At 47.7% G+C, this 12,414-nt stretch overlaps 1 pseudogene; it reads right to left on the reverse strand.

Moving 5' to 3' along the window:
- Window positions 1-8,201: 8,201 nt before the first annotated feature.
- LOC127576398 (zinc finger protein 729-like) overlaps window positions 8,202-12,414 on the reverse strand; it is a 135,718-nt pseudogene continuing 131,505 nt past the window's right edge.

Here is a 12,414-nt window from a genome sequence, read left to right on the forward strand (position 1 = left end):
AAACATCACCTCGCGGCTCTTGAACGCAATACCCCCGACTAATGAAGGCCAACAACCCTGTTGAGCTGCACGGCAACCTTGAGGGATCTATGGACATGGACCCCAAGATCCCTCTGTTCCTCCACACTGCTAACAATCCTGCCATTAACCTTGTATTCTGCCTTCAAATTCAATTTCCGGAAGTGTATCACTTCACACTTGTCCGGGTTGAACTCCATCTGCCACTTCTCAGCCCAGCCCTGCATTCTGTCAATATCGTGTTGTAATCTACAGCAACCTTCTACACTATCCACACCACCAACCTTTGTATCATCAGCAAACTTACTAACCCACCCTTCCACATCCTCATCCAAGTCATTTATAAAAATCACAAAGAGCAGGGGTCCCCAGAACAGATCCTTGTGGAACACCACTGGTCACCGACCTCCAGGCAGAATACACTCCATCTACCACCACCCTCTGTCTTCATTAGCAGGAGAGTCGAGGATCCGAGGGCACAGCCTTAGCCCGAAACGTCGACTGTCCATTTCCCTCCACAGATGCTGCCTGTCTATCATCTGGATGACAGAAATGATGGTTTTGTGGCCAAGTTTGCTGTGATACAAAGCTAGGTGGAGGGGTAGGTAGTGTTGAGGAAGCAGGGAGTCTGCAGAAGGACTTGGACAAGTTGGGAGAATGGGCAAAGAGGTAGCAGATAGAATACAGCGTAGGGAAATGTACGTCATGCACTCTGGTAGAAGGAATAAAGACGTAGACCTCTTTTTCTAAATGGGAGAGAATTCAGAAATTGGAAGTGCAAAGGGACTTGGGAATCCTACTGCAGGATTCCCTAAAGGTAAACTTGCAGGTTGAGTCGGTAGTAAGGAAGACAAATGTAATGTTAGCATTTATTTTAAGAGGACTAGAATATCAAAGCAAGTATGTAATGCTGAGGCTTCATAATGCATTGGTCAGACCATATTTGGAGTATTGTGAGCAGTTTTGAGCCCCATATCTAAGGAAGGATGTGCTGGTGTTGGAGAAGGTGCAGAGGAGGTTTACGAGAATGATCCAAAGAATGAAAGGGTTAACTTATAAGGAGCGTTTGATGGCTCTGGGCCTGTACTCATTGAAACCTACCGAATATTGAAAGGCCTGGATAGAGCGGACGTGGAGAGGATGCTTCCAGTAGTGGGTGAGTCTAGGGCACAGCCTCAGAATAGAACAGAGATGAGGAGGAATTTCTTTAGCAAGAGGGTGGTGAGTCTGTGGAATTCATTGCCACAGACAGCTGTGGAGGCCAAGTCATTGGGTATGTTTAAAGCGGAGGTTGATAGGTTCTTGATTAGTAAGGGCGTCAAAGGTTACGGGAGAAGGCAGGAGAATGGGGTTGAGAGGGAAAAATAGATCAGCCATGATTGAATGGCAGAGCAGACTCGATGGGCTGAATGGCCTAATTCTGCTCCTTTATCTTAGGACTCCACCTGTGACTCCATATTTACACCTTCTGCCAGTCGTGAATCCGCCGGTGGGTCTGCAGGTTGGACGACCGGTTGAACCCCTTCCCACAGACGGTGCAGGTGAAAGGCCTCTCCCCCGTGTTCACCCGCTGGTGCCTGAGCCGGTTGGACAAGTGGGCGAACCCCTTCCCGCACACCGAGCACCTGAACGGCCTCCCCCCAGCGTGAGAGCGCTGGTGGGCCCGCAAGGACGACTGATTGAATTCCCTCCCACACACGGAGCAGGGGAACGGCGTCGAGCGGAGGTGGAGGCGCCGGTGCGTCGGCAGGTTTAGCCTTGTGAGCGAATCCCTTCCCGCACTTGGGGCAGGTGAACAGTCTCTCCCTGCTGTGTACCCGCTGGTGTGCCTGCAAGGAAGAAGACCAGTTGAATCCCTTCCCGCACTCGGAGCAGGAGAATGCCTCTCCCCAGTGTGAACCCGCTTGTGACTCACCAGGTGGGATGGCTGACTGAATCCCTTCCCGCACACGGAGCAGGTGAACGGCCTCTCCCCAGTGTGAATGTGCTGGTGTGTTAACAAGGCATTGGATCCCTTAAAGTGTTTCGCACAATCAGAACACTGAAATGTTTTCATCGCTGTAAGAACAACAGTGCTTTGATCAGGGGGATAAATCAATGATCCCTTTCCCATTTACAGAGCAGGTCAAGTTTTCTCCCACTTGCTGAGCCCAGATCTCCTGCTGCAACAGTTTCCCTTCCTGCAATCTACGAAATGCTCTGACAGTGCTTTGGAAGCATTTTCCCTCTCCTTCAGAGCCTTGAATGAAAATGTTTCACTGCAGGTCAATCAATCAAAATGTCGCACACGCGCAAGTGCTTATTTTCCTGATGCAGGGTCTCGACCAGAAACGTCGACAATTCCTTTCTCCTCCAGAGGATTCACTGAGTCACTGAGTTCCTTCAGCAGATTGGGTTTTTTTTGCCTCAGATTCCAGCATCTGGCACCTCGTGTCTCCCAGTGTTTTTTTTGGTTGTGGTACTTTTTCCATAACAGTGCCTCAGTAACACTTCACCTGGGTAGGATTGACCTGAAGTTCATTCTGATGTTTAAAATCTTCTCCCGGGCGGAAAGCAGACCAACATTTTCAACAGCTGATAATGTTACAGTGCCGATGAGTGTTACTCCCCACTGTGAATATGGAGTTGTCTCCCCTGGTTGTGTAATGGTTTAAACTTCTGTCCGCAGTCTATTCTCTGGAACAGTCCCATACGGCCGTGTGAGTCTTACTGCTTTGCCAGTTGCACTGACGACCGAAATCTTTTCCCAGAGATAGAACAGACAAGTATATTTTTCCTCCCATGATATTCTGGTGCTGATGTATGATGTTTGGCTCCCCTGTGGTCATCCCCCTCAGTAACAGGTAGACCTCTTTAGATAGTGTTGGGGGTGACCTTTCAGAGGGTAGCAGCGGTAGCCGGGTCAGTGGCACCGTGTCCGTCTCTGAGGCTCAGCAGGGAAAGGTGAAGTCAGGCAGAACGATAGTGATAGGGGACTCGATGGTTCGGGTCATTGACAAGGGTTTCTGTGGCTGCAAGTGAGACTCCAGAATGGTGTGTTGCCTTCCTGGTGCCAGGGTCAAGGATGTCTCTGAGAGGGTACAGGGCAGTCGTTGTCCATATTGGTACCAATAAAATAGGTAGAAAGGGAAATGAGGTCCTGCAAAGTGATTTTAGGGAGCTAGGCAGTAAGTTTAAAAAGGAGGGTTGTAATCTCAGGATTAATACACACGCCACATGCTAGTGAGGTGACAACTAGGAAGGTGGTGCAGTTCAACATGTGGTTAAGGAGCTGGTACAGGAGGGAAGGCTTCAGATATACGGATCATTGGGCTCTCTTCCAGGGCAGGTGGAAGCTGTACAAGAGGAATGAGTCGCATCTGAACCAGAGGGGAACTTATATCCTCTCAGGGAGCTTCATTAGGGTTATTCGGGAGGGTTAAAGTAGAGTGGCGGAGGTGGGGTGGTGGGAACCAGAGCAGCAGGACAACAAATGGATGGGGTGAGGTGAAGGTAGAGGCTATGACAAGCAAGTCTGAAAGGGAGGAACAGATTAAGGAACGCAGTGGGACCAATGGGCTGAAGTGTGTTCATTTCAATGCGAGAAGTATTCTGGGTAAGGCAGATGAAGTTAGAGCCTGGATCACTACATTGGAATGTTGTGGCCAGAGTGGAGGCTTGGCTGCGAGACGGACAGGACCGGCATCTCAACTTTCCTGTGTTACGATATTTTAGACAAGATAGAGAGGGAGGTAAAAGGGGGGAGGAGTTGCATTACTAACTAAGGAGAATGTCACAGCTGCAGTCAGAGAGGGCGCACTAGAGGGTTCATCCACTGAGGCAATGTGGGTAGAGCTCAAAAATTAAAAAGGGTGCTCTCACTCTGATGGGGTTTTACTAGACGCCTCCCAGTTGCCAGCGGGAGACAGAGGAACAGATGTGTAGACTGATTATAGAAAGGTGTAAAACTGACAGGGTTGTTGTAGTGGGTGACTTTAACTTCCCCAATATTGTAGTGGGTGACTTTAACTTCCCCGATATTGGAAGTAACTACATTTGTTTTGGGAAATGGGCCCAGCCTTTCAGTGGGAGAGCATTTTGGGAACAGTGATCACAGCTCTGTAAGATTGAAGATAGTTATGAATAAGGATAAGTCTGGACCTTGTAGGAAATTACTAAATTGGGGGAGGGCAAATTATAACTTTATTAGATAGGAGCAAGAGGGAAATAATTGGGCAAGTCCAGATCTGACATGTGGGAGATGTTTAAAGAGCAGCTGATCAGAAGTCAAGACCGGCAAAATGAAGAACCATAAATTGGGAAGTCCGTTCAAAACGAGCACAATATCCCAGCAGAGAGACGCAGAATGGGAGTGGGCAGTTGCAGGTCTCTAAAGGTTATTGTTGTGTCTCCAGAGTTGGTTCTGCACCGGTCCAGGCTCCGTCAGTGTGCACACCGTGGATGGTTTTCCGGTCGGTACTGGATCGGTGATGTCATCACCCAGTCTCCCATACTACGTAGAGATTGAGGTAGAATTAGAATAAATGTCTGTTGTGTTAAGTATAATAAAAATAGAGAGGAAATATGAAGGTTTACCAGCTTTTTGCAGTAGATACGTTGCACTACCTTGGGGGAAGCCCGCGATGTTATCTTCTATGTATAATTGTCAGGTAAAACGTGCTGATTTATGGGTTAGCTTGACAACAAAGTAAACACCAGGCAAATGATGGAATTGAAAATCAAGCCTTGAAGCACAATGAGAGAAGTTTCCAGTGACTTGTCACACCGCAACTTGCTAACACACCTGAGACTGAGGGCAATCTCAGTGAAATGCCTTGCCCCTGCAGTCATTGAAACCTGATGTTCTAAGTCTGAGAGTGCAGGTCCCCCAGAGCAGCTTGGCAAATCCACTGATCTTTCTCCCATCCAGTTCACTCTTCACGTTCCAAGTCCCTGCTCCCTTCAAGATATTTTGACATAAATATGATTTTAAAAATTAAATCTTTGGAACCCTTTCAGTGGCTTATAGTTCTGTTCTCTCTGTGCCCATGTCAGTCCCTTGGGGTCAAGGGTGACTTGCTTCCACTCCAGCTCTGAGGTGGCTGATGAGGGGAATGTGGGACCTGCAATTCTGTCACTTGAAGGGGCAGGTGGGTGACAGGTAGTGATTCCTTGCACCATTCACAGTGGGCTGTGTGTTCCTGATGAGTGGAATCAAGATTCTCAGTGCTATCCTGAATGTTCTCCATTGTGAGTGATTATGTGCCAAGGATTCTTAGGAGCTGATGGGATGTTACCATTTTTCTGGCAGGCTTCTGGAACACCCTTGAATCTTTTCCTGCCCTCCTGGGAACCACATGCTGTGTTGGAGCTTCTAACAGAGTGTCTGGTATTGGGCGTGTGAACAGTGTGACCTACCCAACTGAGTGTAGTCAGGATCCCAGTGTTGGCTCGGGGGAGGATGCACAGAAGGCAATGTTGAATTTCATCACTGATATCTGCCTTTGTTGAGGGGTGGTTCTTGAGATACGGGAAGCCGTTCACGTTCTCCAGGATCTCATCGTAGACCGTTATTGTCAGAGGGCAGTGCTGTACAATGGTGGCAATTTGGTAGAGGACTTTTGTGAATGTTAAGTGCAAGGCCCAATCTCTGATGGTTCACTGAAGATATTAAGCTGAATAATTTCCATGTTTAATGACATTCGGTGGAATTGCATACAATAATATTTATGTAGCAACTACAATTACAGACTGCACTTTTTTCCTTTACCTACGGAAGCCGCTCCCACTGCCAGCTGTCAGTCCATCTCCTCCACTCCAATCAGGGTCTGAAACTTGTGTCCCGGAGACATCACCGAGGAGGCTGGATCTGTATTGTGGAACAGACCAAGGCCTGTCCACTTGTGACATTCCCGAGTTCATTGGAGGCTGCAGTGCAGGTAGTGATGTTTCAATCTGTGAGGCTGTCGCAGCGAGCTCTCCCAGGTCACGCAGGTCTTGGGTCTGAAACAGAGCCATGTCCTTTCTTGCATGATACAGGTAATTTTATGAAATAATGTGCCAACTAATGAGCTGCGGCCAGGACAAAGCAACATTTTAATTTCATCATTCATGAAACAAAATATAAAATATTCTACCATTTATACCAATAGAAATAATTAAACTTACATCAAAAACTTGCATGTACAGGATGCTACAACTCATGGATCATTACAACATGATGGGTGGGGTAGACCACAGTGGCCTCTCAAGCTTGCTCCAACAAAGAGAGGGGAGACATTCTGGTGTTTTAACACGGGTTAACTCAGTACCGTGAGATGTCACATTTGCAGGTAGGGAGGGAGAATTTACCAGTGGTAATTGTGGGTGCCTGTGCTTCCTGCCTACATTTCTCTACAAGGGAGTGGGCTCAGGGATGGGACTGATTATACAACTTGTCTGACCTGACTGTTGGCCTCAGTTCCAGTTTTACACCTGAATCTCACAACCCTTGGTTGCTGTACAGCCCAAAAAATCTTGAATATAATGACACAACTCTTCTCTAGCAGCTCCAGAGAAGAGAATTTGTAAGGCTCAGAGAATGTCAGGAGAATAAATTCCTCCTCATCTCCATCATAAATGTGTGACAATTTATTCAACGTCCCTTCCTTCAAGAATCCCTGCGAGATAGAACATCCACACAGCAACCATCCAGTAAAATCCCTTCAGACTCTTGCATCTTTGGATCAGATCTCCTCTCATTTGAGCACAGGATCAGTCAACCCTTCCTCAAAAGGCAGTTCTGTCATCACAGGAATCAGTCCAGTGAACCATTTCTGCACTGCCTCCAAGGCAAGGACATTGCTGCTTCAATAGGAGACAAACTGTACACAGCGCTCCAGGGGCGCTGTCTCCAAAGCCTTTTACATTTTACATTTTACCAAGGCGGCACGGTAGCGTAGCGGTTAGCGCGACGCTATTACAGCGCCAGCGACCGGGGTTCGATTCCCGTCGCTGTCTGTAAGGAGTTTGTACGTTCTCCCGTGTCTGTGTGAGTTTCCTCCGGATGCTCCGGTTTCCTCCCACATTCCAAAGACATACGGGTAGGTTAATTTGGGTTTAAAATGGGCAGCGCGGACTCGTTGGGCCGGAAGGGCCTGTTACCACGTTGTAAATAAAAACTTAAAAAAAACTTTCTTTACCTTTGTACGTACTCCCCCTTGCAATAAAAAGCCAACATTGCATTTGCCTTCCTAATTTCTTGCTGTAATCTGTGCTAAATTTCATTTTTTTAATATAGGAAGACACCCAGATCTCATCACATCAGCGTTTACTAATTTCACAACACTTCAATCATTTTCTATTTTGCTCATCCTACCAAAGTATTTTGCCCACTTTGCACTCCATCCGCCATCATTTTGCTGACTCATTTAACCTCTCCCTTCCGTTGCAGACTTCTTCTGCCCTCGTCACATCTTTTTTTCCCACCTTTCTTTGTATCAACAGCAAACTTGGATTGACGACAGTTGGCCCCTTCCTCTAAACCATGAAGACAGACTGTAAATAACTGTGGCCCCAGCACATATTTCCGAACCACCCAACCAGTTTCAGCTTACCAACCATTTATTCCACCTCATTGTTTTCTGTCAGTTAATAAACCTTCTATTAATGCTAATATATTACCCTTGATGCTGAGCCTTTATTTTGAACAGTGACCTTTTGGTCAAATGCCTTTTGGTAATCCAACTACGTTTCTTGTAGCTGCTCAAAGCGACAAGTTTTAAGTAGCATCTTAAACGTGGAGAGAGAGAGAGGTGAAGGGAAATTGAACACGGGTGAAATCCTGGTTTCACAGTGTAGCTTCACTTTCATTCCTACCACAATACCCAGGTCATTATTTCCAGGTCAGTAATAATATTGCAGGTATGCTACACATTATTGCGAGTCTAACAGTGTTGCAGTGTACATTATTAGTTTAAGAATACAGAATAGTGCATTGTATGTGGTGTAAATAATCTACATTCACCCAGAGAGTGGCAACAATGTGGAAACCACTAGCACAGAAAATAACTGAGGCAAGAGAGGGGAGACTGCTGTGCAGCACGAACATATGACAGAGACCAGATGGGCCGGCTGGCCTGTCTGTGTCCTGTACATTCAATACGCAGCTGAACAGCAGAGCTTCTAATTGGAATTGCCAGCAAAACTCAGCACAGTCCAGTCAGTGTGTGTCAAACATGAGTGGTTTATTTAGCAAGGCTCCAACATATTAGTCTCCATCCAAGTTGCAGTGGTTTTTAGCAACAAACCCCGCATGTCCACAATAACAATCGTCCGATCCTGGGCTGATCACTGACGGGAATAACTGCAGAATTCAACACCCACTGGTACCTCAGCAGCTGGGCTGTTTAGATATTCACACACAGCATGTTTAAACTTTCTCCCCAACGTGGACACGCCGGTGTTTAATCAGGTACGAGGAAACAGCAAATCCTTTCCCGCACTCAGAACAGGTGAATGGTCTCTCCCCGGTGTGTATTTGCTGGTGAGTCAGGAGGTTGGACGACCGATTAAATCCCTTCCCGCATTCGGGGCAGGTGAATGGCCTCTCCCCAGTGTGAACTCGCTGGTGTGTCAGTAAGTTGGACGACCGATTAAATCCCTTCCCGCATTCGGGGCAGGTGAATGGCCTCTCCCCGGTGTGAACCCGCTGGTGAGTCAGCAAGGATGATGACCGACTGAATCGCTTCCCGCACTCGGAGCAGGTGAATGGCCTCTCCCCAGTGTGAACCCGCTGGTGAGTCAATAAGGATGAAGACAGAGTGAATCCCTTCCCACATTCAGAGCAGGTGAACGGCCTCTCCCCGGTGTGAACTCGCTGGTGTTTCAACAAGGAGGACGACTGACTGAACCCCTTCCCGCACTCAGAGCAGGTAAATGGTTTCTCTCCAGTGTGAACCCTCTGGTGTGTCAGCAACGAGGATGATTCACTGAATCCTTTCCCACAATCGGAGCAGGTAAACGGCCTCTCCCAGGTGTGAACTCGTTGGTGTGTCAGCAGATGGGATGATTGAGTGAATCCCTTCCCACATTCCGAGCAGCTAAACGGCCTCTCCCAGGTGTGAACTTGCTGGTGTCTTTTCAGATTAGCTGACTGTGTGAATCCTTTCCCACACTCTGAGCAGGTGAACGGTCTTTCCCCAGTGTGAATTCTCTGGTGTATTAGCAGCTGGGAAGAATCTGCAGACCTTTTCCACACACAGCGCAGGTGAACGGTCTGTCTCCAGAGTGAATCCGTTGGTGTATCACCAGATAGCTTGACTGAGTGAATCCCTTCCCGCACTCGGAGCAGGTGAATGGTTTCTCCCCGGTGTGAATCCGCTGGTGGGTCACCAAGTCCGATGACCGAAGCGAATCCCTTCCCGCACTCGGAGCAGGAGAACGGCTTCTCCCCGGTGTGAATCCGCTGGTGCGTGATCAGGGCATTGGACCGTTTAAAGTTTTTCCCACAGTGAGAGCAGTGAAATGTTTTCATTGGCACGAAGCAACCGTGTTTCGAACAGGAGGATAAACCTGTGAACCACTTTCCAGATACAAAGCTGGAAAAAGTCTCACCCCGGTGTACTGCTTAAAATTCCAGCTGACATGGGAAATTGGTTCCTTTCCAACTATCAAAAGCTTTTATCAGGGGAATATCTTCCTCCCCCTTCAAAGGCTTGAAGAAAACTTAGACGATTTCATCGCAGTTTGGTCATTCATCAAAACCTCTTGCACACACACATACATGCTTGTTTCTCCCCACTGTAAATGGCGATGTACTGTCTCTGCCTTTCTTTGAAGCCCTGTCTAGTCAGGACTCTCGATCACTCCCACTCAGGTGTGTGAGTCTTTTCCCAGAGGTGGAACCGACAGAATTTCCTCTCCCAAGACATTCAGATGCAGATGTATTGAGTGGCTGTCAGATCCTGAGGATGGTTGCTTTGAAGATCTCACCTTCAAATCCTCCCCTTCTTTAAAAACCTGCAAAAGTCATCACAACACAAAGGGCAGGATAGAAATTCTGAACGAGTAATTATAGTTTTCCTGTTCAGCTATTACTTGTCACTCTTCCCTCTCATTCGGAAGGTTGGTTGGGTGGGCAGGGGGTTGGTTTTAAGTCCAGAGCTGAGTAAAAACATCTAGGCTGACGCTGAGAGAGAGCTGCACTGCCAGGTGAGACCTCTCTCAGAAGAATCTTTCAACCAATACTTCATCTGTTCTCTTAGGTGGCCTGAAAAGCTCCCTGGCCAGAAGCCTGGTGAATATTATCTCCACGGAGTCTGGTCAATACTTGCACTTCAATTAACATCTCTGCAAAGAGCTTATCTGGACATTATGGTATTGCACACTTGTGGGAGCTTGTTGCGTATAAGTCTGTCATCACATTTTCGGTACTAAAGTAACAGTGACTAAGGTAAGATTAAGACTATCACTGTACTGATAACCCCAACAAGGCTGCAGACTAGTGAATTTATTGGCTCTCAGAGAGACAGCCACCACCCTAAATACAGGAATACAGTTACATGAAAAAAGGACATAGGGACCCTGACAGATGGAATGAGACAGGGGTACAGGGGTAGGGCAGCTCAGTCTCGGCACCTTGCACCATTGACCTTCTTGCTCATTGTCTCGAGCTGGTCAAGATTTTAAACCAAGTCTGCATGGGATTCAATTCAAGGAAATCTAAATTGTCTGCTGTCCACCCTTTTCCCTTGTGCACTGGTTTAAATATCCTATCCTTCACTATTCTAATCACTTCACCCCATTAGTGAACCAATCATCAGCTTATAGTTGTGGTTTCTTCCTTAACAAATTAATGGATCATCCATCTTCTCCCCCCCGTCTCCGCCCCCCCCGCCACATTAATGGTTTTGACCCACTTCGAAGATTCACACAAATACAACCCCTCTAAGACACCAGTTTAATGAACTTTGTCCTCATGCTTGGAATACACCAGAACCAACCCTTTGGTCCCAGGTTCCAGTGTGACCAATTATGTTAACAGAGGAAAGTGGATGAACTTGGTATCAATGAGCCCAGCCTGTGATGTCTTCTGTTGACCTAACTGTGACCTTCTCCACTGCAGACAGGGCTCACAACCACATCTTCTCCATTTCCCCCACTTCTGCTCTCACTCCTCCTCTGAACAAATCACTTGATTGAGACCATAAGATATAAGAGCAGAATTAGGCCATTCCACCCATTGAATGGCAGAGCATACTCAATCAGGGCTGATTTTTTTTCAACCCCATTTTCCCACCTTCTCCCTTTAATCCTTAACCCTCTAACCAATCAACAATCAAATATCAATTTACTAAAGGCTAGGATCAATGGATTTTTGGACACTCAGAGGAATGTTATGGCGATCTTGACATTATATTCCAGCACGGGATTAGATGAACATGGGTAGTTTGCCGTAACTTGAAACAGAGGTTGGTAAGCATGGATGTTGAGGACAGTTATGGAACTAATATGGATACAGAGGGGTACAGTGATGAAAATACAGAAAACCAAAAGGTTACAAGTCACTTTTGGCGCACGGTAGCATAGTGGTTAGCACAATGCTTTACAGCGCCGGTGACTCAGGTTCAAATCCGGCCACTGTCCTGTAAGGAGTTTGTCCGTTTTCCCCTTGTCTGTGTGGGTTTCCTCCCACATTCCAAAAATGTACGGGTTAGGAAGTTGTGGGCAATGCTATGTTGGTGCCGGAAGTGTGGTGACACTTGCGGGCTGCCCCCCAGAAATCACTACGCAAAAAGATGTATTTCATTGTGTGTTTCGATGTACATGTGACTAATAAGGATCTTATAAAAATAGTTTTAAAGATACCCTAAATGATTTGCATTTGGTTTCAATTGAAGACTGTTAGACCCCAATGGGTTCCGATACACTGGAACATCTGTTGGTACGTGGCTGATGTAGCCCATCGCCATTTACGTGGCAGTTTACAATTTCACCTAAAGGCGAGCTCTCCTTTTGCTGGGACTTTAACACAGTTCCAACTCATATCGCACACAATGCCAGCCTCTGGCCGGCCGGCCGCCCCGCCCGGCGACGCCCATTCCCAGGTGGACCAGCAGCGGAGGACTGGTCTCAGTGGAATCAATGGCTGCCGCCCTTCCCACAATCCTCTGCGCTCCAGAAACCCGTCTATCCACACAGCGCCCACCGCATTCCGGGTGGGGGGGGGGGGGGGTGGTGGGGGCAGTTTCTTCCTCAACTCGCCCCGGCCCCTGGTACGGGAGGCGGGGCCGCGGTAACCTGCAGCTCGTACCCATTCGCCGCCAGCCGGGCGGGCTGCTCCTCGGCGGCCCGGCGCCGCGCTGCCGCTGGGCCTCCCTCGTCCTTCTGGAAGCTTCTCTCCCGCTGCCTTCGACTGCGCCTTGCTCGTGACGCAAG

Source organism: Pristis pectinata, chromosome 12, assembly GCF_009764475.1.
Source record: "Pristis pectinata isolate sPriPec2 chromosome 12, sPriPec2.1.pri, whole genome shotgun sequence".
NCBI classification, from domain to species: domain Eukaryota; kingdom Metazoa; phylum Chordata; class Chondrichthyes; order Rhinopristiformes; family Pristidae; genus Pristis; species Pristis pectinata.